Genomic DNA, 23,004 nt, shown 5'->3' with positions numbered 1-23,004 from the left:
ACTCTCCATGGCCCAGAGGAGTGGGGAGGAGGCATCCACTCCCTAGTTTAAACAGGTGGTGGGATGGAATGGGAGGGTGCTCCCCAAGAGTTTATAAAAGGAGAAATAAGGATTTTCTTTGGGACTTACACTAGCCAGGAAACACATAATATTATTAGAAGGGAGACTTGTAAATCACTTTTATATTAAGTTGACATTTGTTGAACACCAAAAATGTGCTACATTCTTTTCTGAGAGTTTTACAGAAATGAATCCTTCAATCTTCTCAACAAGCAAGTAAGGAAGGTTTGATTGTTACCCCAGTTTTACAGTGTGGAAATTTCGGCACGGAGAGGGTAAGTAAGTTGGCCAAAGTCCAGAGCTAGTAAGTGGCAGAGCTGGTATTTAAACCCTGGCTGTCTGGTTTTGAGGCTCCCAGAGATGGGCTTTGGTTGTTTAGAGGTATCTGCATCCCTGAATCTTTGTACCACTTTGCATCAGTTAGCCCAGAAAGGACAGGGAAAGGAGAGTTACACAGGTGCTCACTGTCCACGAAGTGTGCACTGTGATTAGCGTTAATTATTTTCTAGGCAGTAGATCTGTTGGTATAACAGAAATTTATTCCATTGAGTTAATCTACAAACCCTTCCTGCTCTGCTTCTGTCCATGGTTGCCATGTGACTGTCTGCCCGTGATTGGCCTGTGGAGGAGAAAATGTACTCATGGTTGAACTCTGATATTTCAGTCTGGTTTATAGTTTCACATCTCCTGTTACATTAATAAGTTTCTGGTTTTCTTGCATCAGTGTGTCATGAGTTTGGTTAATGTGAAACCAGTCCATGGGAGCCCAGGGATGCTAACGGTATAATTTCTGAGCACACTTTCGCACTTCTACCCGTGCAGACCTGGCTGGAGGATGTCCGCCTTCCTCACTGATTTCTCCAAACAGCAGGGTCCTCTCCCACCCCCGGATATGAGGCTGGGAGCTCTATGAGTTGGCCAGTCGGTGGCCAAGTCCACCAATCAGAAAATGATGAAGTACCCGGAAGTGGGTTTAATAGAAGAAAAGGGCTTCCAGGTAGTCCGATGGGCTGTTCTAGTCCATTTGGTGAGAAGCTGTCCACTGTCTGTGGTTGAGCTGCTGCTTTGCTGTTGAAAAGTCTGGATTAGATGAAGGGATTTTAAAAAGGAGAAAGGAGTGATTTCAGGTGGTACGTCCACATCGGTGAGAAGTGATGGATTACCGCCTGTGTGAGGCATAGACAGAGTCTTACAAACTTCATAAAACAGCTTTAAAAGCTCTGCCATCTGAGTGCACTTCATATGGGGTCCAGTTCATCACTGGTCGCGCTGAGAGGGCAAATAATTGATGATGGCGGAAAGGACACGGAGGCATCAAAAAGTCTCAGTCATGTTCCCTGTTTAAAGGATGTGGCACAATGTAATATATTTCAGCTGGTTTTTCACTGAACAATTTTTAGTGTTTTCTGGGACACCCCAGTGCCCCAAGGCTCCATGCAGCTGGGTGTCCCCTCAGAGCAGCTCTGTCAGCGCTTGCCCTGGGCTGACGTGGTGTCGCGGGGAGCAGGACGGTCAGCGTCCACGGCTCCTCCGAGATCCGTCTCCTCATCCGCAGTGCCGGGTTGCTCATCCGTGTCTACTTAGTAGGTTTGCTGAGAATCACACGTGATGGTGGTCAGGTGTGATTTGTGATTGTCTCTGTGATTGGCATATAGTCAGTGTTTCATAGAAACCCTTGTTTTTTTAGTATAATTGTAGCAGCTAGATTGCAGTGGTTTTTAGTCTGTATTTTTTTATAACTTTATTCTTATTTTTAAATATGCACTTATTTTTATTTTTTTGGAGGTACTGGGGATTGAAGCCAGGACATTGTGCATGCTAAGTAGGTGCTCTACAACTGAGTAATACACACCCTCCTTGTCTGCACTTGAAAATAAATATTGCAATACACAAAATAGATCTTATACACCATCATGGGACCTAGTCTCTGTATAGACAATTGAACACTTATGCTATTTCAATAAGAATAAATGTTGTTGAGACATACATTTCTGAATCTGTTAATGTGCTTAAAAACGATCATAGGTAGTGATAAACACGAGTCTTTGATCCAGTACTTCTTAGGGCCTGTTTTGCCATCAATGGAAATTACATTCTACAGAGAAGGCTAATTGGGTCTCTTTGATATTTGGATGGTTTAGCAGATGATCAAGGCTTTCAAAAGCTGACAGAATTGTATTTTAAACTAACTACAAAGTTATCTTCTAGAAGTTGGAATTCCTAAGCTTGTGAAGTGTCCAGTAATCCAGGGGGTATGTGTCTGTGTCTGTGTGAACGTTTGTGTGTGTGATTTCAGGAAGGTAGAAATAAGTTCCATATAGACTTCTGATACCTTTCTCCTCCAGTTCAAGGTGTAGGCATATATTTACACAAATAAATTGATATTCTTTTGTCATTTGGCATATTGGGAATAAGAGGTTGTCATATTTGTTTCAGAAGGGTTGGGGAGCATGAGCTTAGAAAACGGGAGGAGAAAGAGGCTGGGAGGCACTTCACACTCTGTGCAGGATTTGAGGTACAGTAGCTTTTCTTTTTTCTTCTAAAGCAAACTGGTGCTGAATTGTAACATACTATTACTCAGAATTGCTTTTCTGATCAGATACAAGTGCCTCAGATTTTTGAAGGCAACATGAATGGTGAAATGTGTTTTAGCAGTTATCTTTAAAAGTAGTTTTATTTTTCAAGTAAAAGGCTATAGCCTGTTCTTTCTTCCAGCGGTACAAGACATGCTCATTAATCTATGTACATGATCTGTGTGCTTAGTTTCTTTGGTTTTTTTTTTTTTTTTTTTTTGAAATGCTTGTTTCATTGTGGTTTGAATGAATGTTTAAAATTTCTGGATTTTGATGTTTAGAACATGCTGATTTATGAGAACCATTAAAAACCTGATTGTTCTTTGGTCCTTGTTTGTTGGGGCACCCTATTGATTTCTGTTGTCTGTTAAAGAGGGAAATGCTTCCTCTAGCCTGCAGATCATTAAGTGAATGGTTTGCAGTGTGCCTTTTAAATTCTTTGAATGCATTGAGCATGTTTGTCCAGTGAATTTTGAATTGACTCATTGTAATGACTTTGCTTTTGTTCTGTGGCTTTTGCTCCTCTCCACAAGAATTTGAATTCTCTGTTGCATTTTGTATACGTGTTCTTAACAGGGGAAGAAATTTTGCATTTTTTACACAGCTGGGCTTTCCTATCCCCTCTGAATGCCATCTATAATTGATACAATAAAAATCTGTTATTGCAGTGCTAAATTATTTCATAAACTATTTTTTGGCATAATCAGAAACAATGACAAAGAATGATAAAAAAAAATACAAAATCCTTCCTTCCTTTGAAGAATAGAAATGAGGTGGTCAGGCTCACGCATGCTTTGTGCCTGACACACTTACTCTCATTTCATTGTGTATCATGATTCAGAGATGGAGTTGCATCAGGTTTGTAGATTTTTGTTTTAACATTTGTGTTGAATTCTTTCTCCAGGCTGATGTTTCCTGTTGTGTTTGTGGAAAGAGTAGAAGGGAAACAAATACTTTGTTTTGTTTTCAGGAGTCCTGAGTTGATAAGAAATGAGTTGAGGGTGGGCTGAGGAAAAGAGTGACATTCCCTCTCCTCCCGGCTGAAATTGATAAACAAATAAATCAATTAAGTATATCAATATTTGGCCAATAGAAGTTAGCGAGCCCAAAATGGATAGATATGCCCAATGGAAATTACTGAGTTCACCTGTAGAATTATGTGCTTTACCAAGCAGAAGCAGCTTAGAGCAATCAGAAAAATCATTAATATGATGAGATATAAAAGGGATATCATATCTTTTATTTCTGAAACTTTTCTACGGTAAGTTGTGTAGAGCTAAAATTAAGTTTCAAGCACCAGGATTTAAGAGTGTGGGTGGTTCTGTAGGATCGTTATTCACGAATGTGCCTAGACCCTGCTAGAGTGGCTGAAGATGGCAGGAAAAGACCCAGAGGCAGGATTTGTCATCCTAGGGTGTCCTCCATAATGGTTCCATGTGAAAGCCCATGATTGGTTTAACAAACTTTAACACACCCCAGCCGCTTGTGAACTTTGATAAGAAAAAAATATGCTTAGAAAGTGCTTTGCAAGCAAGTGCCTGTGCATCCTCACACCAGTCTCCTTGCCTTAAAAAGCAGAGACAATGTTTTGCTTGCATAGTTGTGGTTTTAGATAGTACTCTGCTGGTTGCAAAGCAAGGAAAATGGCCCTCAGCTATAAACGCTGGGCTTGTGTGCTGTTAGATAGTCTATTATCCCCACAACAAGGACCTGGCTGGTCTGGTGGTCTGCTTTGTAATTCACATATCTAAAAATGTATCTTGTTCCCCTCACCCCATGACTTCCCTAAAGATACACTAATCCTTTGTACTCATTGTGGATTTTACAATCTCTGCCTCATCCCGTCTTTCCCGAAGTTCCTCCTTACTATCTCACAACTGTTGATGAATTTTTCCTTTGATTATACACAATAAATATGGGAGCATTTGAGAGGCTCGTGGAGTTGGCTCCCTACTCCCTCTCGATTTCTTGACTTTTTACACAGAGTCTTGAATAATCATTCCGTGCTGGTAAGACTTCTGCCAGCCAGATGCCACAGTTCCAGGTGAGAAGTATGCAGGCTTTATCTCTCCTACCCGAGGGAGAGAGAGGAGAGAATTGAGATATGCTCCCCCGTGGTCCCTTCCTGCCCCAGGGCCACTGCAGTTCACCTGAAGCCTTCTGGCCTCTGCTCAGAGGGCCTCTGTCCCAGGACTGACTGCAGCCTTTCCTTCAATGTCAACATTTCCTTTCAGAAGTTGGTCTCTTCTCTGCAATTCAACCCTGGCAGATGTGATGGTGGTCAGCGTGCTGGTGGGCAGTCATTTGGGGACTCCCAGGAACCATGCTGATTCTCCTGAGTCTCTCAATCGGGGTTACAGAACAGTCGAGAACTGAAGGAAGCCCATTCACGTGAAGTCAACAGAGCATTACATCACTTTCATTTTATTTTTGAATTTTCAGTGGAGAAATTATTTGTAGCAAACTGTTCCAGATATTCGGCCGCCTGCTTTCTTCATCACCACTTCCTTGCTGGCTCTGGTGCTTGTTTTACAGACCAGGTTTCTTCTCTGGTCATTTCGAGCAGCTGGGCTTGCCGATTCCTTGATCTGCATTTGAAGCAGAATGCTTCTTCATGATGTGAAACTAATTTTCCTATTTCTGAATATTTCGTGTACACTCAGCAACTGTTTCAAGTGAACTGCTCTTGTCCAATTTCGGTTAACTCACATTTGCTGATCTCCTGCTTTCATGCTGAGGGCAGATTCTTCTTCCTGTAATAAAGTTTAGCAATTTGCATTTACTATGGGAAGGTACTGGCCCGAGGTGCTTTTTTTCTTAACAGTTTTAATACAATTCACCCATTAAAATGTATAGCGGTTTTTAATCTATGCCCAGAATTGTCCATCCCATTCAATCTTAGAACATTTTCTTCCCCCCAACAGGAAGCCCCGTATGCATAAGCAGATATTCCCATCTTCCCCATCCTCCCCCAGCCCCAAGGAGCCACTCTTCTCTCTCTGTGGATTTGCCTGTACTGGACATTTCGTTTAAATCGAGTCACTTCATGTAAGTGGAACCGTCTATTGTGACTGACTTCTTTCACACTGAGTAACGTTTTCAATGTTTGTCCACGTTGTGGCCTGGGTCAGTACTCTATGCTTTGCTATTGCTGAATAATATTCCACTGTATGGCTGGGCCCCACTGTTTACCCATTCATCAGGTGATAGGCATTTGGGTTGTTTCTGCTTTTTGGCTGTGATGAGTAATGGCACCGTGAATATTCCTTTAGGAGTTTTTATGTGGACATTTTTTTTCAGTTCTCTTACGTGTGTGCCCAGACAGCAGAATTGCTGGGTCATTCAGAAACCAAATGTTCAACTCCCTGAGGACCTGCCAGGCTGTTTACCAAAGTGGCCACGCTGTGTTACGTCCTCACCAGCAACTGCTTTGAGCTCCGCTTCCTCTGTGTCCTCATTAGTGCTTGTTATTTTTTTTTTATTATAACCTATTGTTGTGGGTGTGAAGCGGTTTCTTCTTGTGGTTTTGACTTGATTTCCCTTAGAGCTAATGATATTGAACATCGTTTCATTGTGCTTATTGGCCATTTGTATATTTTCCTTGAAAAATACCTTTTCAGATCCTTTATTCACCTTTTAATTGAGTTGCCTTTTTATTGTTGAGTTGTAGGGTTTGTTTTTTTTTTTTCATTTGGAGATACAAATTCCTAATCAGATAAATGATTTGAAAAATTTTTCTCCTGTGTATTGGTTTTTCACTTTCTGGATGGTGCCCTTTGAAGCAAAGTTTTAAATTTTGATGAACTCCAATTTATCTCTGTTTTCTTTGTTCCTTGTGCTTTTGGGGTATTATTTAAAATCTGAGGTATTTTATTTAAAATTTTATATATAAAATAACTTAATTCGTAGGACCATTCTAGGAGATGGTTGCGGTTGTTGTCCCCAGTCTATGGATAGGAGACTGAGATGCAGAAAATTTCACTGACATATCAGTGTCACAGCTACCCAGTGCTGTGGGAGTTCAGACCCTCATGTTTGTCCCAAGCATCTGTGCTCTTCACCACCATGATCCACTACTGAATGGAATCGTTAATGAAAACGTATTTCCTTTTTTGATTTCTTGTTAGTTTTCTCATTGTGGACCTCATCTCCTCATTTTCCTTTCGGATATCAGTGTAGATTTATTTTAGGTCTCATGTAGGCAGAAGTATTGCTGTCAGTTAACGTCTTTATTACTCACTCTCTGGTGATGATTGTTGCTATTTGACCTAATCAAGTCATGCTAAACTCTTTCATGCTCATGACACTGAAAAGAGTCATGACTTACAGAATGCTCAAAGAAGAAAGTACTTGATTGATTTCATCTTGCTACCCAATCAAACCAATCAAATAAAAACCCGGTGTTGACACAGATTATATGCCCTCCAGAATAGGGTCACTGTCTTCCTTGTGTTTCATTTGTTTTGTCACAGTGTCTGGATAGCGCCTTGCTGTCCAGCAGTTTTGTGAGGATACGGTGCTCGTGAATCATTGTAAGGACAGAATTTTGACAACAGACTATGTTGTTCATTTCACAAGGGAAAAGATAATATAGAAATACTGCTCAGATCTATTTTAAAATTAAGCTTGGAATTTTGAGAATTCAAGAAACCATACAAAGATCTTTTTCACTAATTTTAGATCTATCTTAGACACATTATGGTTACATAGCAGAGTAACTTTTCAAGTAGATTTGACAAGAGGTGTGTATTATTGATTTTTTGTTTTAGTTGAAATATTCTATCTGAGATAAAGTAATCAGTGCCTATAAATGCACAAATATGTTTGTATTTCTATGCAACATGGGAGCAGACTTCATATGTTTCTATATAATATATATGACTGTGTGTTTTAATCTGTCTGTCAGTGTATTTATAGTTTTTCAGCAATGTTGTAACTTTAGAATTCTTCTAAGAAATTCACTCCCAATACTACTGCAGTTTGTACTGTGTATCCTGTCTTATGCATGGGATTCCACTGTCCCCTCAGGGAGGAATTTCCTCTCCTATTGAGTTAGTAACAGATTTAATGGAACTGTGATTTCTATGCCTTTGCTCTCCATGTGTTTGCAGTTGGCTGTCAATCACGATTTTCCCTTTCTTGAGTTTTCATTGTTCAATTAGAATTGTTGAAAATAACTACTAATATGTTTCACAGGTCTCCCTAGAAACTTGATGTGTTTGTGCTTTTCAGTTTTCAATTTATGAAAAATGTAAATGCACCCTTGTTTTTAAGTAGTCCTTTTTCACTAGATATTTATCTCTTTATAGTTAAAATAATTTTTTTCCCAATGAATGAATCGGTGTGCATGTTTTAAAAAACCTTACTTTTTACTTTTCTTATTCTAACAGGTATATTCGTTGTAGAGAATTTAGAAAATAAGGATAAACACAGTAATAACTGAAAATGGCCTCTAATCTCAGCTGGAGATACAGTTGTAAGGTTTGAAATTGAGAATTACAAGTCCTCTCACATTGTTCTTGTTTTTCAAGTACGTTTTGGTTACTGAGACCCTCGAATTCCCATATGAATTGTAGCAGCAGCTAGTTAGTTACTGCAGAGGAGCCCACTGGGATTGTGATCGAGACCACGTTGAATATATGGATCGCTCTGTGGAGCACTGACATTCCAAGAGCGCTGTCATCTGATCCAGGAATGTGCGTGGTGTGTCTGTCCAGGTATTTAGGTCTTCTTTAATTTTTTTTCAACAATGTGTAGAGTTTACATAGTATTATTTTACTTTATTTTTTCCCTTTATACTGAGTAAAAGTGTGCAAGGTACCGGAATCAGAACTGTATTATAGCCCCGCCACTTGCTGCTACCATGGACGCTGCGGTCTTTCTTTGTTCTCTGTAAAATCTTGCACAAAATAAGACCTAAGTAACTCTTTCTTGAATGAATGATTTTATGATTGCTGAATGATGCTTGAGAGTCCTTGTGATGATATCTTTTTCCCAGACTTTCCCCTTTTGTTAACTATGCCCTCTCTCTTCCTTTCCTCCAGCCTGGGTTTCAGCCTGCCTGTGGCATTGATTTTCCCTATCTGTGGACTCTTCCTTTCACTAGTTCACGATAATGTTACATGTGGGCTGTGGAAACTTGCTAGATGTCAAGAAAGAACCAATCCATTGCATGCTATTATTTTTAGTGTGTGGTATTCTTTTATCGATTGAAATTAAATCAGGCTGACCCCCTGAGCTCTTTTCACCTTCCTACACCTGATACTGCTCTGGTTGCTGCATGTGCCCTTCCCCCAGACTTGGTTTTGGAATTGAGTAAGTCACCATCACTGGAGACCTCTCTTTTAAAGATGAGGAGGACTTTGATCCTTCTCCCTGGTTGGGGACTTGGATGAGATGAGGTAACAGATAAAGAATGGAGCCCCAGGTCATTCTGACCACTGCTCTTTCCGTTCCTTTCTCCAGGGGAAAAGAGTACAATTCAAAAATATAAAGATTGTGAGTTAATGAGATAGACAAGACAACCGATCATTTATTAAATGTCCTTTCATGCCAGAAACAAATGTATTATACACAAAATAAGCACACAAAGCACGGTAGAACCGTGATTACAAACGTGGGTCTGAGTTCGAGTCCTGCTCTGGAATGACCAGTCCTGTGAGATGGAGAACTGGTAGGCCGGCTTAGCATCTCTCGGACTAGTTTTCTGTCCTGCAGAGACGGGGCTCGCTAGGCGTCCCCCCCGTAGAGGTGCTGGGGGGTGTAAGTGAAGCACGTGGGCAGCCCTAGCACAGCTGCTCGTTCCTCATAAGTGTAGGAGGGCATAGCTTTTGCGGTGACGGTTTTATGACCGCCCCGTGAAGACTCTCAGTGCTCCGAAGGGATGCCTTGTGGTTTGGAGATGGGATTCTCACTTCTGTAAATACCCAAGGATTGTGTTATTGGGCCCTGCTGATTTGAATCTATTCTTTAGAAAGTACACATTGTAGATGTATTTTTCAAGCATGCATGCTTTTTTCTTTTATTATTTATAGTTCTACCCTCTCTCTTGGTGGGACATTTCATGGAATCCAGGAAACAGCCCTAAGCCACCTGCCTCTTCACACGTCTCCGTGGCGGTTTTCTTCCCTGACTAGAAGAGGGTTCTGCACAGGAAATTTTCTTTGTTCCCCTTTTCTTGGAGTCTCTCTGTCTGTCTGCCCACCTCTCACCTGTCCAACTGTCCATTTCTCTACCCACTCATTCTTCTGACTTGTTCCAAAAAGCATTTCAGGCAGCTTACAGAAGAACAGATACCAAATAAACAGGTGAGAAAATGGGGCCAAGTTCAGACAGTGAGGCTAGGAGGCGAGCCTGTGTGAGGGTGGCAGGCATGAGAGACACGCGTCTGCCCTGTGACTTATAAGATCGACAGCAAGAGTGTGCCTGAGGCTCCCAGCAGACACAGGGAATCAGGGTTTGTGGGAGATGCTCACTGGATGTGAAATAAATAAGTGGCTGAGGAGAAGCCCAGCCTTTCCAGCTACTAAGGCTTAGGAGAGTATTTTGAGTGTCTTCCAAAATCAGAGTATTTCATCTTTTCTTTTGTCAGAGTTCTATATATAGTTCGTTACATTCTATACATGGAAATTTCTCCAAAACTGCTTCCCACGTGTGTCCCATGGCTCGGAATGGGGTGGTTCTGCTCATTGACGGGTGTTGGCCAGAAACCGAAAATGACATCCTCCAAGAAGCCTGGGATTTGTCACTTATGTTTTGTCAGTGCTGTTGACTTCAGAAAATGCTTTCACAGTTCCTCTCCATCTGAGGCGGCAGCTTGCTCTCTTAGCAGCATCAGGAGCTCAGGGCCACGGGATGGTGGGGGCTGACTGCACTGCCGTCAAGACAGCTGCGGTAGTCACTGCAGGCGTGGTGCTTTCACGTAGTGCATTTCATGTTCTTTAATAGGTTTCAACAGGGAGTTAATTGAGTTAATTAACATTTAATAAATATGATGCTTTGTTGTAAAGACAGTTATAGGCAGAATATAAGCTGTGAAGACTTTAAAAAAGTTTCATTACTTAAATTTCAGCAGGGAAGATTTAGTTTATCTTATTTATGCCTCTCTTTTACAGTAACAAAGAAACAAGATAGAAAAAGCAGAGGATGATTTCTGTTCTTCCTCTCGGCTTGCAGGTGCCCTCACCTCCAGTGGCATCCATCCAGACACCAGCACTGACACTGGCCGTGCTCAGAACTGCTTCATCCCTGAAGATACAACTGACAAATAGAAGGGGGCCATGCCCTGTTACAGCAGGTGCTCTCACTTTGTGGGTCCTTATGTAACTATGCATTGTTATTCAGGATCGCCCATTCTACATTGTGTGACGCTGCTGCGGTGTCTCCTAGTTATTTGTTTCTGTAAGTACTCATGTATTTTCTCCAATGCATGGTACTAGACATCTAAAAATGCTTTTTTCAGATGAAAAATAATGTGTATTTAATATAATAAGTCTGAAAAGAGGGGCAAAAGAGGGTATCCTTGTCCCACTACTCAGAGACAGTAATTAACAATTTAACTTCTATTTTCTGTTCTTTTCGTCAGTGTGTATCACCTCTGTCATAAAAACCAGCGATCACTCTGTGCCTGTTTACTGTGTGGAGACTTCCATTTTCCATTTGGCTATTACATGTTTTTCTGCAATATTCTATCTCCTCTGGCATGATTTTTAATGACCAGTATAGCATTCTGTCTTGTGGAGGCATCTTCCATTTTACTTCGGACTTAAATAAACTTTTAAATTCAAGTATACTTAACTGAAATACTGAAAAGAGAACTGTGGAGGTACCGAAAGGCCCCTAACTCCCTTCCCCTTATTTCCTGAGTGTAAAAGCTGTTGCCAATGTGGTGTATATATTTCATGACCTTTATGCCTATGACATATATATATATACCCATAAATACATACATACCTACATACATACACGTATATGAGAAATCTATGTATATGTGTGGGTATATATGCTTTATTGAAAAATAAGACCATACTATATGTGTTCTGCAGCTCGCTTTATTCACTCACGGGTATATCATAGATGTCCTCCCACTCCAGACTCACCCGGTCCTTTCAGATAGTTTAGGGGTCTCCTGATGTGCAGGTTTGGTCTCTTGTGCAAGGACACCTTTGGTGGGAGAGTGATGTGGACAAGGCCCTGGAGCATGCCGAATCGCTGGCCCCTTCAGAGCCCACGTCTCTCCGTGATTTACCGCATCATTTTCTTGATGTTGGACCCTTAAGTTTTCTCCATTTTCCACTTTCAGAAAGGATGTTTGACTGGCATCCCTCTTGTACAAACATACCTGTGATCTTGTATGAGTATTCCTTTAGTTAAGTCTTCTGGAAATTTAGTCCCTGGATGTGACATTTACATTCATCACAGGCTCCTTTCAAGTGACTCTAGAAATTGCTTCTCCAGTGGGGAATGAAAAGCTGTAGAATAATTTATGTAACCAATTCTCTATCACTGGATATGATTTCACTTCAGCTTTTCATCCCACCATTGTAAACAGTGCTGTGTAAATGCTCTGATGAGTACATCTTTTGAACTGATTTTTTTTCTAAATGAAATGATTCCTAGAAGTTGAGTTGAGTCTGTGTGTACACACGTTTTTCAGAGTTTACATATCCATTGACATGTCGTCCTCCAAAATGTCGCTCACAGTTTGTTCTCTCACAGATGGACACTAGCTAGAATATCTTTTACAAATATTTGCCAATATGATGAGCAAAATTGCTTTTTCATTGTTTTAGTTTGTATTTGATGACCAGTGAGTTATTGAGCATTTTTCACTCATTAGCCATCTGACTTTTTAAAAGTGAATGATCCCTTTTGTCCTTTGCACACATTTAAGTGAGGGAGCTTCTTGTTGCTTTGTGACAGCTCTTTGTATGTTATGAACATTAACCCCTTGTCTTCATCAACATGTATCACAGAGCTTTTTCTTGTCATTTCTTGCCTTTCATTTTGTTCAGTAGGTTTTTTATTTTCGTTGTGGATCAAAATATTTTTAAGATTGTAAATGTCTTCCTTTTGGGTTTTATCTTTGGTATTATTCTTAGAAACACTTTCTTATAATGATATAAATCTCTTCTGTAAGTTTTTTAATCTCTAAGATGGAGATGATAATACTACTTGTTATAGTGAGGAGAAGTTGAATTAATATGAGCAAAGAGTTGCATTTGTTGTTATTAGTATTTTAATATTTACATCACTATCTGTAATTTTTCTTGTGGTCATTAGCACAGGAATAGAATTTGTTCTTTCCAGGTGATTCTTTGATTGTCCCAGGACAATTATTGAATTCATACTTTGCTCTTTGATTTGAAATCCCACCTGTACAATATACTTATGCACACTAGAGTCTCTTTTTGAGCTCATGGTTTATTTCTGTCAATTTTACTTTCTTACTCCAGTGCTATATCTTACATATTGTAAAAATTTATTTAATAACTGAAAGTGTGATTTTTTTTTTATTCTTTTCTTCCATCCCAAATTTTCTTGGCTAGTATTATGACTTTATTATTCCTGAAGAATTCTAAAATACATTGTTCAAGTTAAAAAAAACATATAAGGGTTTTCATGGGATTTTTTAGTAAGTTTTGAATTATCTTTAGCAGAACTTACATCTTTACAAAACTGCTTTCCTCCATGCAATATGTTGATGTCTCTACATTCACACCTCTTACTTTACTCCTCAGTAGAGTCCAGTAGTTTTCTCCATGTAGAACATGGGCTTTAATTTTGAGTTTATTCCAGATTATTGTTGATGTCTTTGTTAATTCTGTAAGTGAGAATTTTTTGCTATTATATTTTGTAACTGTTAAAACTGACACCTAGGAAGGCAGATTCGGTTTGTAAATACTCACTTTGTAAATTGTCATTTAAAATTGTAAGTATTAAGTACTTGTTCCAGAATCCTTTCTTTTCTGTTTTTAAAATTTGTTTCCAAGATTATCAAAATGGTCATAGCTAAGTAGTATATTTGGGGAGACAGATGGAGAGAGGTAGTGTGGCTCATGTACAAACTCTGAGCACTTTCATTGCTGCCTTTAGGCTGGAGAAGCTGCAGAAGAGCCCAGGTTAGACTGGGGATGGCTTTGTATGCACTTGAAAGCCAGCTTTCCTGCCTTTATGGTGAAGCGTGTTGGGCGTGGCAGGTAGATGATCAAGGTCCGATGGAGGCCATTGGCTGCACAGAGTGCTGTGTCTGTGAGAACTGGAGACCATCGCTATGGGAAATCCTTGGTGCCAGGAACACTGCAGGGGAGCTGGGGAGCCTGTTTGTTAAGGATTTTCCAGCCCTGGGAGTGGGAAGAGCAGACTCTGCATTCAGATCTGAGTTTGAATTCATCCTCTCTTGTTTACTGGTCCTCTGACTTTTGTCAAGTTATACATCCTCTTTGAACTCCTGTTTTCTTGTCTCTCAAAACAGGAGAATTACGGCCTGCTGCTAGAGTGTTTGATCAAGTTAAATGATTTGTATCTATAAGATGCCACATACAATCACAAGCTCAGTAAGAAATGGGCTGTAACCTTTCTTCTGCAACTCAGTGCTTGACAAGACATGGGGGAAAGCCAGTCCATAATTTGTGTGTGATGTAATTAGGAACAAAATTAACGTCTTGCCTTTCCCTAGCAGTATTCGTACTCCTTTGCTTCATTTACTTCTTTCCTCCTTTCCTTTCCCCTTTCCCCTCCTCCACCATAAGAGCCTGAGACTCTCTCAGAACACTAGATTCAAATTACTTTAAAGGTTGTCTCATCCTCATGAAATGACAGTAAGATAAAAAAATCTGTAAATATCCCAGAATTCATTGTATTTGATTTACACACACACGCGCACACACACGCACACACACACACACACACACAATCAGGCTACCTCCCACTTGCTGAGGGAGAAGGAACACTTTTTCTTTGTTTCTATTCACTGAGCGTGAGAACAAAGTCTCTTATGCAGACTTTCTCCCGGCTTCTTGCATGGTGTTTTTAATTGGATTTCTGCTTTGTTGCCATAGAAATATTCTCCTAATAGAAGAGAGGAAGTGGAGATATAGACATTCTGCTGAGATATTGGTTTCATCATATTTGAGTTGGAAAGTACTTAAGAGCATAGAGCCATAACTTTTTATGGGTGAGAATCCATGATGGTGTAACTTGGACAAGAACCTGGGTCTTCTGCCATCGTGTCCATGCGGGCGAAGAGGCAACTGGGCAGGGGATGGCAGGGGTCCTTCTTGCTTGAGTTCCAGGGTCTTGCTAGTTTTCATTGCTCACCTGCCTTTAGTTTATGTCCATGTGGCCTCTCATGGGAAGGCCACTCTGTCCTGGTAGACTGAGTTTCTAATCAGCAAAAAGCTCTGGATCCACTCATATTTCCCAGAGTTTTTCTGCTGACCTGCTGACACTTTATATAAATGAGGCCTAAGAAACTACTGAATATAAAATCCTTATTGATATCACTTGCCCTCGAGTTCCATAGGAATGGGGTGCTCTCTCAGGCTGTCTAAGGCTAGATCTGAACAAAGATATGGTGATAGGCTGTGCTGCTGGACCCTCCACAGTCAAATGGGATTTCCACCTAGTTTTTAGAATCAGGCAGATGAGTTCAAATCTTGCGTTTACCAGTTATTAGCTTTGTGACCTTGGGGAAGAAACTACTTCTTTGTGTCCAATTTTCTTCGTCTGTAAGTAAGTTCAGTAAATATTTTAAGGTTTTTTTTTATAGAATTCAATGAGCTAATTCCCTCATTTATACCTAAAATACTGATCATGTGGTTCTATGTTGGTGCCTTGGTAGTTGATTACTAAGGAACTCGGCAGTGAGAATGTGGGTGGTGGACCCCTGGATCATAGAGCTTTTATTCCAGGATATGCTTGTAAAAGACTGGATGTGCAGTGGATTTTTAGTAAATATCCATACCTTTCCTAATCCACATTGATTTTTTATATATCTTTACACTAATATATGAACAATTTTTTATTGCAACTTAAATATCTTTTTAGTATTTAAAATATGCAGTTATAACAAAAATACATGAAATAAATAGATGTGACTTTTATTTTCTTTTCAATAAGCAAAACAAATAAAATAGAAAAGAAAAAAGTTTTGAAGGAGTAGAAATAATTTTATTTCCATGGAATCAATTCCCTATGATAGGTTTTTTGGTTGTGTTGCTAAACAGCATATAAAATTTATAGGTTGTGACATATTGGAAATGAGGAAACAGTGGAGACATACTATCTCCAATGAAGTCATTTAGTTACCACGTCAAAGCTAGTTCTGCTTCCTGAATGACAGGCCAGTAAATCGGGAGATGAGGTGTTAGAGCAAGGTATAGTGACTTTATTTGAAAAGCTGGCAGACCCAGAAGATGGCATACTGATATCCTGGAGAACCCTCTTCCCCAAGTCAGAATTCAGTCTCCTTTTTTACTAAAAAGGGGCGGGGGTGTGGTTGGTTGTTGCAAACTTCTTGCTGTACGAATTGATTTCCTTGGAATCCTTTGTTCTTGCAGCTGTCCATGTGGGTCAAATCACGGTGACCCTTTAAAACCTCCCCCCCCCAAAAAAACAGGTTATTCTCTATTTTGCAACTTGCCATCTCTACATAAGTGTAGAAGAGCTAACATCCTTAAAGATCAGAGCCCGCAGAATAGGCCCTCCTGGATATTTCAGGCTAAAGGCAACTTTCTTTTACAAAAGGTGCAGAGCTAGCATGTCTGAGCCTAGAAAACAGGGCACAGGTTTAAAGCCAAAGGAACACATCTAAAATGAAGTCAAATTTTTTCTTTTCTATTACAATTCCTTTTTCCACCTCATAAATAATTTTAGTAAGGAACATGAACAATTTTTAATTTTTCTTCTCAATAATGGATAAATGAGCCAACTACATTTTTGTGAGCAGGGATGCTGTGCGTGCCTTGGGGTCACAGCAAACTCTTGTTGGGGGTGGTCGACCCTGCAACATGTCTGATGCCCTGTGAGTGTTGGTGAGGGTCTCCCTAACCTGGGGCTCTCTTCAAGAACCAGCATATGGGCATTGACCTCTGGAGACCTCTTTTTCAGCTGCAGGAAATTTTTTCAGATACTGTGATTGAAAAATCACTCCAGCTGGGGATAAGTAGGGAATAAAGGAAGAGGAAAAGGGCTTGGAGTAAAGTAGAAGAGAAGGACAGAAGATTAGGGAGCCTGGGGCCTTGGAAGCGGGGCTTCGGGAGAGAGACGAGCAGAGGTGGGGAGGTGCCCAGCTCTGGATCCAGCTCCTGCACCTGTCCGTGAGCCCAAGCCACACAGCATTTAATTGGCCCAGGACGCTATCCTGTCTGGATGTCACCCTGGGCAGAACCTTGAGAATCGAAGGTAAGGGGTGGGCAGCACTCACCTAGGGGTCACTGAAGGCTTTAGTCAAGTCCACAGTGCCATTTATAGTCATGTGTCTTCACTTGCTCTTTATCTTAGGATCTGAGAAGCAGGAGCAAGGAACTCAGGGAGAGATCCAGGAAGACATCTGACTCTGTTAAGAGACAACAGTCACAGTGACACGGGGAGCGAAGACACTTGCAGCAAAGCAAAATGACTTCACAACGATTGCATCAGAGCTGCAGGTGTGAGAGAGCCTAAGCCTGTCTCAGAGTGCAGGGGACAAGTGGAAAGGAATGGTAAAATTTCCACTGACAATTGAAATTTTGTTAAATAGCCTGCTACTCTTAATTGTATCACTTCATTGTATGTAGGTGTATTTCTGTGAGCATTTATAGGTTCACACAACCCCACCAGCACCTCTTGCCCCCATTGGGGATGGGCTTTCTCAAGCACAGTGCACCTCATGCTTGGGTGGGCCATGCTGTGGGTCCTCGCCTGGGGCCGGGTTGCTGCAGGGCACTGAGTCCCCGAGGCACGGGCTGTGAGACACGACAGGAACATCTCAGCTCATGACTGAGGGCCTCCGTTTCCCCCTGCAGTGTAAGAATGCCGGTGACTCAGTTAGAAGCATGCTTCAAAGTTGTCTGTGTACTTCCCATCCAGAAGCAGAGCCTGGGAGCTTCCGAATTTCTCCAGAATGCGGTTTACATTCACCTTGACAGGTGAGTGTATGTCCTTTTACAAGTGGAGAAGTTACTGCCGTTTCCCTGGAACTTACTCACCACTAGTCTATCTGATTTTCCTGTGCTAGGATTCAGTATAGCCTGCTAAAATCTCTGGAGTCAGATCTTGAAACCCTGAAGAAGAGGATTATTTATTTTATTTCTTTATATGATAGTATTTTACTTTCAAAATTCAGAGTTTTCAGTTCATTGAGGAATTTTTTCGGGGGTTGGAGAATCAACGTTGCTCTTACCATCTTTGTGACCTGTTGCTATATGCCTCTCACCTGTCTTCTGTCACTTGTGAGGCAGTTCCATTTGTGACCCTGTGCGGGTTGTTCATGTTATAAAATATAAATTCTGTAAAAGTACAGTCCCTTTTACTCCGAAGATATTCCACAAGTACTACTTAAATCTGGGTGTGGTTTTTAGAAGACAGAATCATTAGAACATGTACTTGCAGGTTGCTAGTGCAAAATCCCCAAATCAATAGTCTAGCTCAACATCTAAAATCTTTCTAATCTACCTTGGATTTGTATGGATAAGTGAAGCAGTTTGCTAAGAAATCAAGACCAGGTTTAGAATACAGGCTGGTGTAGCTCAGCAGGTCCTCCCATGCTGATGCTCTGCCAGAGGGTGGGGCCAAGGGGAGAGGGCGTGTCCTGCCCTCCCTGAGCTGACAGTTTGATGGCAAAGACCTTCACCAGGTGAAGAACTTGGAGTTTCTTCTAAGAAAAGTGGGTTTGAAAAGAGTCCTAAAAGCGTGGGAGTGACACAATCCCATTTGTCTCAAGTAGGGGAGAGTGGCTGTAGGGCCACTTGGGAGAGTCGTGAGTCCAGGTGTGCAGTGTTGGTGGCTTCCACTTGAGCGATGGGATGGTCAGTGGGTAAAAGCGAACAGATTGAAGACATGTTTCGATGGTAAAAAGGAAAGGATGAATGCTGTCTGTGAAGTTAGAATGGAGTAAGGCCCAGGTTTCTGGGTGGATTAATGAGGTAAATGATAGTCCTGCTGTGCTGTGATGAGGGAAACCTGCAGAGGGAGTTTTGGGGAAAATCTGATGAGTTCAGCTGTGGGTAAAATGAAAGGCTGTTAGATGTGTGGACTGGGAGCTCTGGTGAGAGCCAGTAGTGAGTAGGGTGAGGGGAGAGAGACTTTCAAATCATTTTGTCTTGTGAACATACAAATAAGTATGAGCAATGACACACTTAACACCTCTATATTCTGGATTTAAAACCCAGTAACATTTTGCTTTATTGACTGCAGAGGTTCTTAATTTTTTTAACAGAAATAAAATAAATAGAAACAAAATAGTGGAGTTAATCAACATCTTAGAGTTGATGTGTGTCCTTGTATATATTTTGATACCTCATCTGTTTATAACTATAATCTACAAAAAGTTAAGTTGCTTAGCATAAGAGTTAAACAGAGGGACGTGACACACACTGTTAGGGTTTGCAGCTGATCACCTTGGGCAAATTATGCCTCCTCTCTGTTCCTTAGTTGCATCTTCTGTGACTTCCCCTGGGCCCCTCATCACAGCTGATTTCCTAGACTTGATGTTGGGAGGGAGGCTGCTGAAGGGAGTAAGAAGTGGCAACTACTAGGGATACTGAAGAGAGAGACAAAAGCAGATTAAATCCTATAAACTTAGTACAGATACCCTCAAAAGAGAAAGAATCCCGCAGTGTTTTGAGCCACTTAGCGTAAGGAAAACAAAATCACGTGGACCCAATTCTCTTGAACATTTGAGTATTGCGGGTGGGAGGGTGTCATCAATAAAGTGTCGAGAAAAGGCCTTTTGGTTTCCCTTGACATTTCCAGTAAGGGTGGGTAGTATAAGCAAAACCCCCCCGGTTCACAGTGGAAGGTGCCTTTTTGTGCAAAACTGACCAAAGGTTGGAAACCAGTCTTCAGCGGTGCTGGCAAATGAAGAGACTTCTGGATTGGGTGGGGCACTTGCTGTGACTTCCAGGTGACCTGCTGGCTGGGGACTGTGAGGCGGGCAGTAGGTTTGCAGGGAGACCCGGGCATAATCCCTGACTCTGAGGCTGCTGGTCTGACTAGCAAACCTGGGCACCCGCAGTCCTAATGGGGCAGCTCGGGATGTGGCCTGGGACACCTGCTGTGCTGAGGGCGAGAAGAGGGCTTCCCTGAGGGGGTGTCCCTGCGGAGAGTGGAAACGTCCTCCTGCAGGGGAGGAAGAGCCTCTGAGCAGGGTGCTGGATGCACAGGCAAGACCACCCTGAGCAAGGAGGGTTTAGGAAGCCGGAAGTCATACAGTGGCCCGAGCAGCCTTGTTCCTGAGAGACTGGAGGTAAAAGATGCTGAAAAGGCAGGCTAGGTTCAGACCCTGTGGTGGGTTATGAGTGACAGGAAATGACTGGTCAGGCAGGCACGAGAGAACCCTGTGGGCATCCCAGCTGGGGCGTCATGCCAGAGGGAGGAGCAGAGTTATAGACTTTGCCACTTATTAGCTGTGTGACTTTGAGCAAGATCACCCCAGTTCTCTCTATATATATCTTCATCTGTAAAGTGACACAGTGACAAGCTAGTGTCATCAGAAGGCTTAGTTTAGCTCTGATCCTCTGTGTCCAGTCCTGTCAGTGCTGCCCTGTGAGGTTCTGCAGCGGCTGCTCTTACCCTGAGATGGGAGGGCGTAGAGGGACATTGTAGCACCCGAGGGCAGGATGGGTTTGCTTTAAAAGCAGACATGTTGCCGCCTGCAGCTGCAGACCTGCAGGCAGTTTGGTTGATGGTCGTGGAGAGAACTTTGGAGGCCTTAGCGTCGTCTTAAGACTTGTTTTCACTTAGTGACCGGATTTGCCTTTGCAGATTAATGTTGAAGATTTGGGCTTCTGGCAAAGCTGTTTTCAGAGATGGGTATATACGTAACATATCGTATAAAATAAAATGATTTTCTTAACGTGTGGGACTTTGCAGCTGTTGGGAACAGCTCTGTTGGCCTGGTCTCCACGGAGGACACTAGGGGTCAGCAGAGCGTGCGGGAGGGCAGGCAACCCACAGTGCTTTTGCCGGCTGTTCTCCCCAGTAGGGCAGTCTGCTGAGTTGAGTCTTCTCTGAGTTTGGTTACCAGATGAGCAGACAGCAAAGTAATGAGTTCTGGTCGGACTGTATAATGACAGGAAGAAAGAGGAACCAGTAGTTTTTCAGGACTAGAACACGCTTTTGGTTCCTGATCCAGTGTATTCCAATAAAGAAGTGATGAGTTGTGTCTATTCTGGGACTTGATTGAAATAAATGTTCAGCCTAAAATTAAGAGTTGTGTTTCATTTGGCGGGAGGACTCGAGCCGGTATGACAGCCTCTCAGATCACTCTGAGGAACTGCTCCCAAGAGGTATGGGAAGAGCTAGGATATACAGGAGCTTTACAACAAAGACCAGGTAGTTGGAACAATAAAAGATTGCTTGTTATCTAAAGAAAGCCAGGTATCTCAAGTTCAAGTATTTAGTGGTTTTCTATGTATGGGAGGAAGCAAACATTTGGACTCACTGAATTCATACTTTAACAAGCACCTAGCTATCTAGGGCAAGTATCCTGTCCTTTATTATTCTGAGTCTGCTCAGAGGGCACCAATATGAGTGGCTGAGAGGCTGGGCTGCAGGCCGGTCCTCGCTCGGTTGTGGCAGTGGCTGCTGATGGCTTGGCTTCAGGATTCTTTGTTTACTGACATGGTTGCAGTATTTTCTTTCACATTGTAGTACTTTCATTCACAGTGCTCCCCCTTGGTCCTAAATTCGACCAATATTTTGAGAGACGTTTCATGACCAATTTTGTCCCACGGTGCTAGGATGGCTCATTCCTAGTTCAGGTGAAGTATCTTCTGAGCTGCCATTCAAGGTGTTAGTTTTTTATCAGAACCTGTTGATACTAAAAGTTCTCTGGATCGCCTGTCTTACTAGTCTATTATGATCCAGGAATTCTTTACCCTTCGTTGCTCATTACCATAACTAGAATCACACTATTACAATTATTTTACACAGAGTTATAAATTTTATCTATTCCTTCAAGATGTTTAGCCATCATCAATTTTGTAGGCCTAGTTACACATTGGGAAATGTAATAGACAACAATTTTATTATATAGACAGGATGTAAGTAATTCAGCTAGTAACGTTTATAAAGTCATGAGTAAGAATTTAATAGTCGAGAAGTTATATTTTTGGGTTAAAATTTTCCTTGTGTTCCTGATTGAGTTTGAGTGATCTTATGAGAAATTTCATATTTATGTTCAGGGTCAGAGCAGGTACTAATTGGCCAGGTGAGGTCTCCCACCTTGTAAGATCAATAGTGGCCTAAACAGAACTATAATTTCTTTTTAGAGTAACGTTTCTGAGGGCTATCTAGTTAGAGCCTTGGAGTAGGGAAACCCACCAAGGTAACACAGAAGTACTAGACATAGGTAATTTACCATAAACTTAGCAGTTGGAGTAGTTCATAATCAAAGGTAGGAGAAATTATCAAAGTAATTGGCTTACAGGCCTGGTTCTGTGTCTTGGGTCTGCAGTCTTCTTCAGATGTTGTCTTCTTCTCATCCTGACCTGGTAGATTCTTCTCCATTTGGGCATTGTTTTAAGGTGAGCAGTGCTCTATAGGCCAGTGCACTGCAGGGGCTGTTTCTGATAGGAAATGAATCTGAAAGTCCGTTTCCTTCAGCTTTGGTGTGTATGGTCTAGTTAAGATTACCTGATAAAGGGTCCTTCCATTCAGGTTGGAGACAGTTCTTTAAGTCATGCCTGTTCCAGTATGTATAATCCCCTGGCTGCTGGTCATGGGGCATTGGAACTTTACCAAGGATAGTTTACTGAGCCTCAGAAACAAACCTAGAGTATTCTTTTCATAATTCAATTAAACTTTACAGCAATGTGACATAACAGCAAGGAATGACCTGGGAAATGTCTAAGTAAATATAGACCTCAATCAACAAAACTAGAAATTAATATCCACTAAAATATAATCTTTTTTCTCTCTAAAGTTACCCTCAGTTTTCTCAAATATAGTCAAATCAAGATTAATTTATTTATAAGCTAAGTTTGATTGTTTGATTATATAGGCTTTTTTTAAATTGGCTGTGTTGGAACTTTTAATAAGGACTCTCAGGGTAAAATGTTAATAAGGTTTACTTAGGCCCAGAATGCCTCGTCAAGGGCTTGTCATGGATTTCTGCCTTACAGATTTAGGTAAATTCTTTTCTCTTTAAAATCCTTAAAATACTTTGAGA

General features: G+C 41.3%; 1 long non-coding RNA gene across 1 annotated transcript in view; it reads left to right on the top strand.

Moving 5' to 3' along the window:
- LOC135323185 (uncharacterized) overlaps nt 1-23,004 on the top strand; it is a 59,051-nt gene that overhangs the window by 13,654 nt on the left and 22,393 nt on the right. Inside the window, exons 3-6 of the long non-coding RNA XR_010384412.1 lie at nt 8,165-8,350; nt 10,809-11,033; nt 17,136-17,335; nt 17,639-17,761. This is a non-coding gene — a long non-coding RNA (uncharacterized LOC135323185). The remainder of the gene's footprint in view (nt 1-8,164; nt 8,351-10,808; nt 11,034-17,135; nt 17,336-17,638; nt 17,762-23,004) is intronic.

Source organism: Camelus dromedarius, chromosome 16 (genome assembly GCF_036321535.1).
Source record: "Camelus dromedarius isolate mCamDro1 chromosome 16, mCamDro1.pat, whole genome shotgun sequence".
Lineage (NCBI taxonomy): Eukaryota > Metazoa > Chordata > Mammalia > Artiodactyla > Camelidae > Camelus > Camelus dromedarius.
This window is presented reverse-complemented; position numbering and strand designations above follow the sequence as displayed.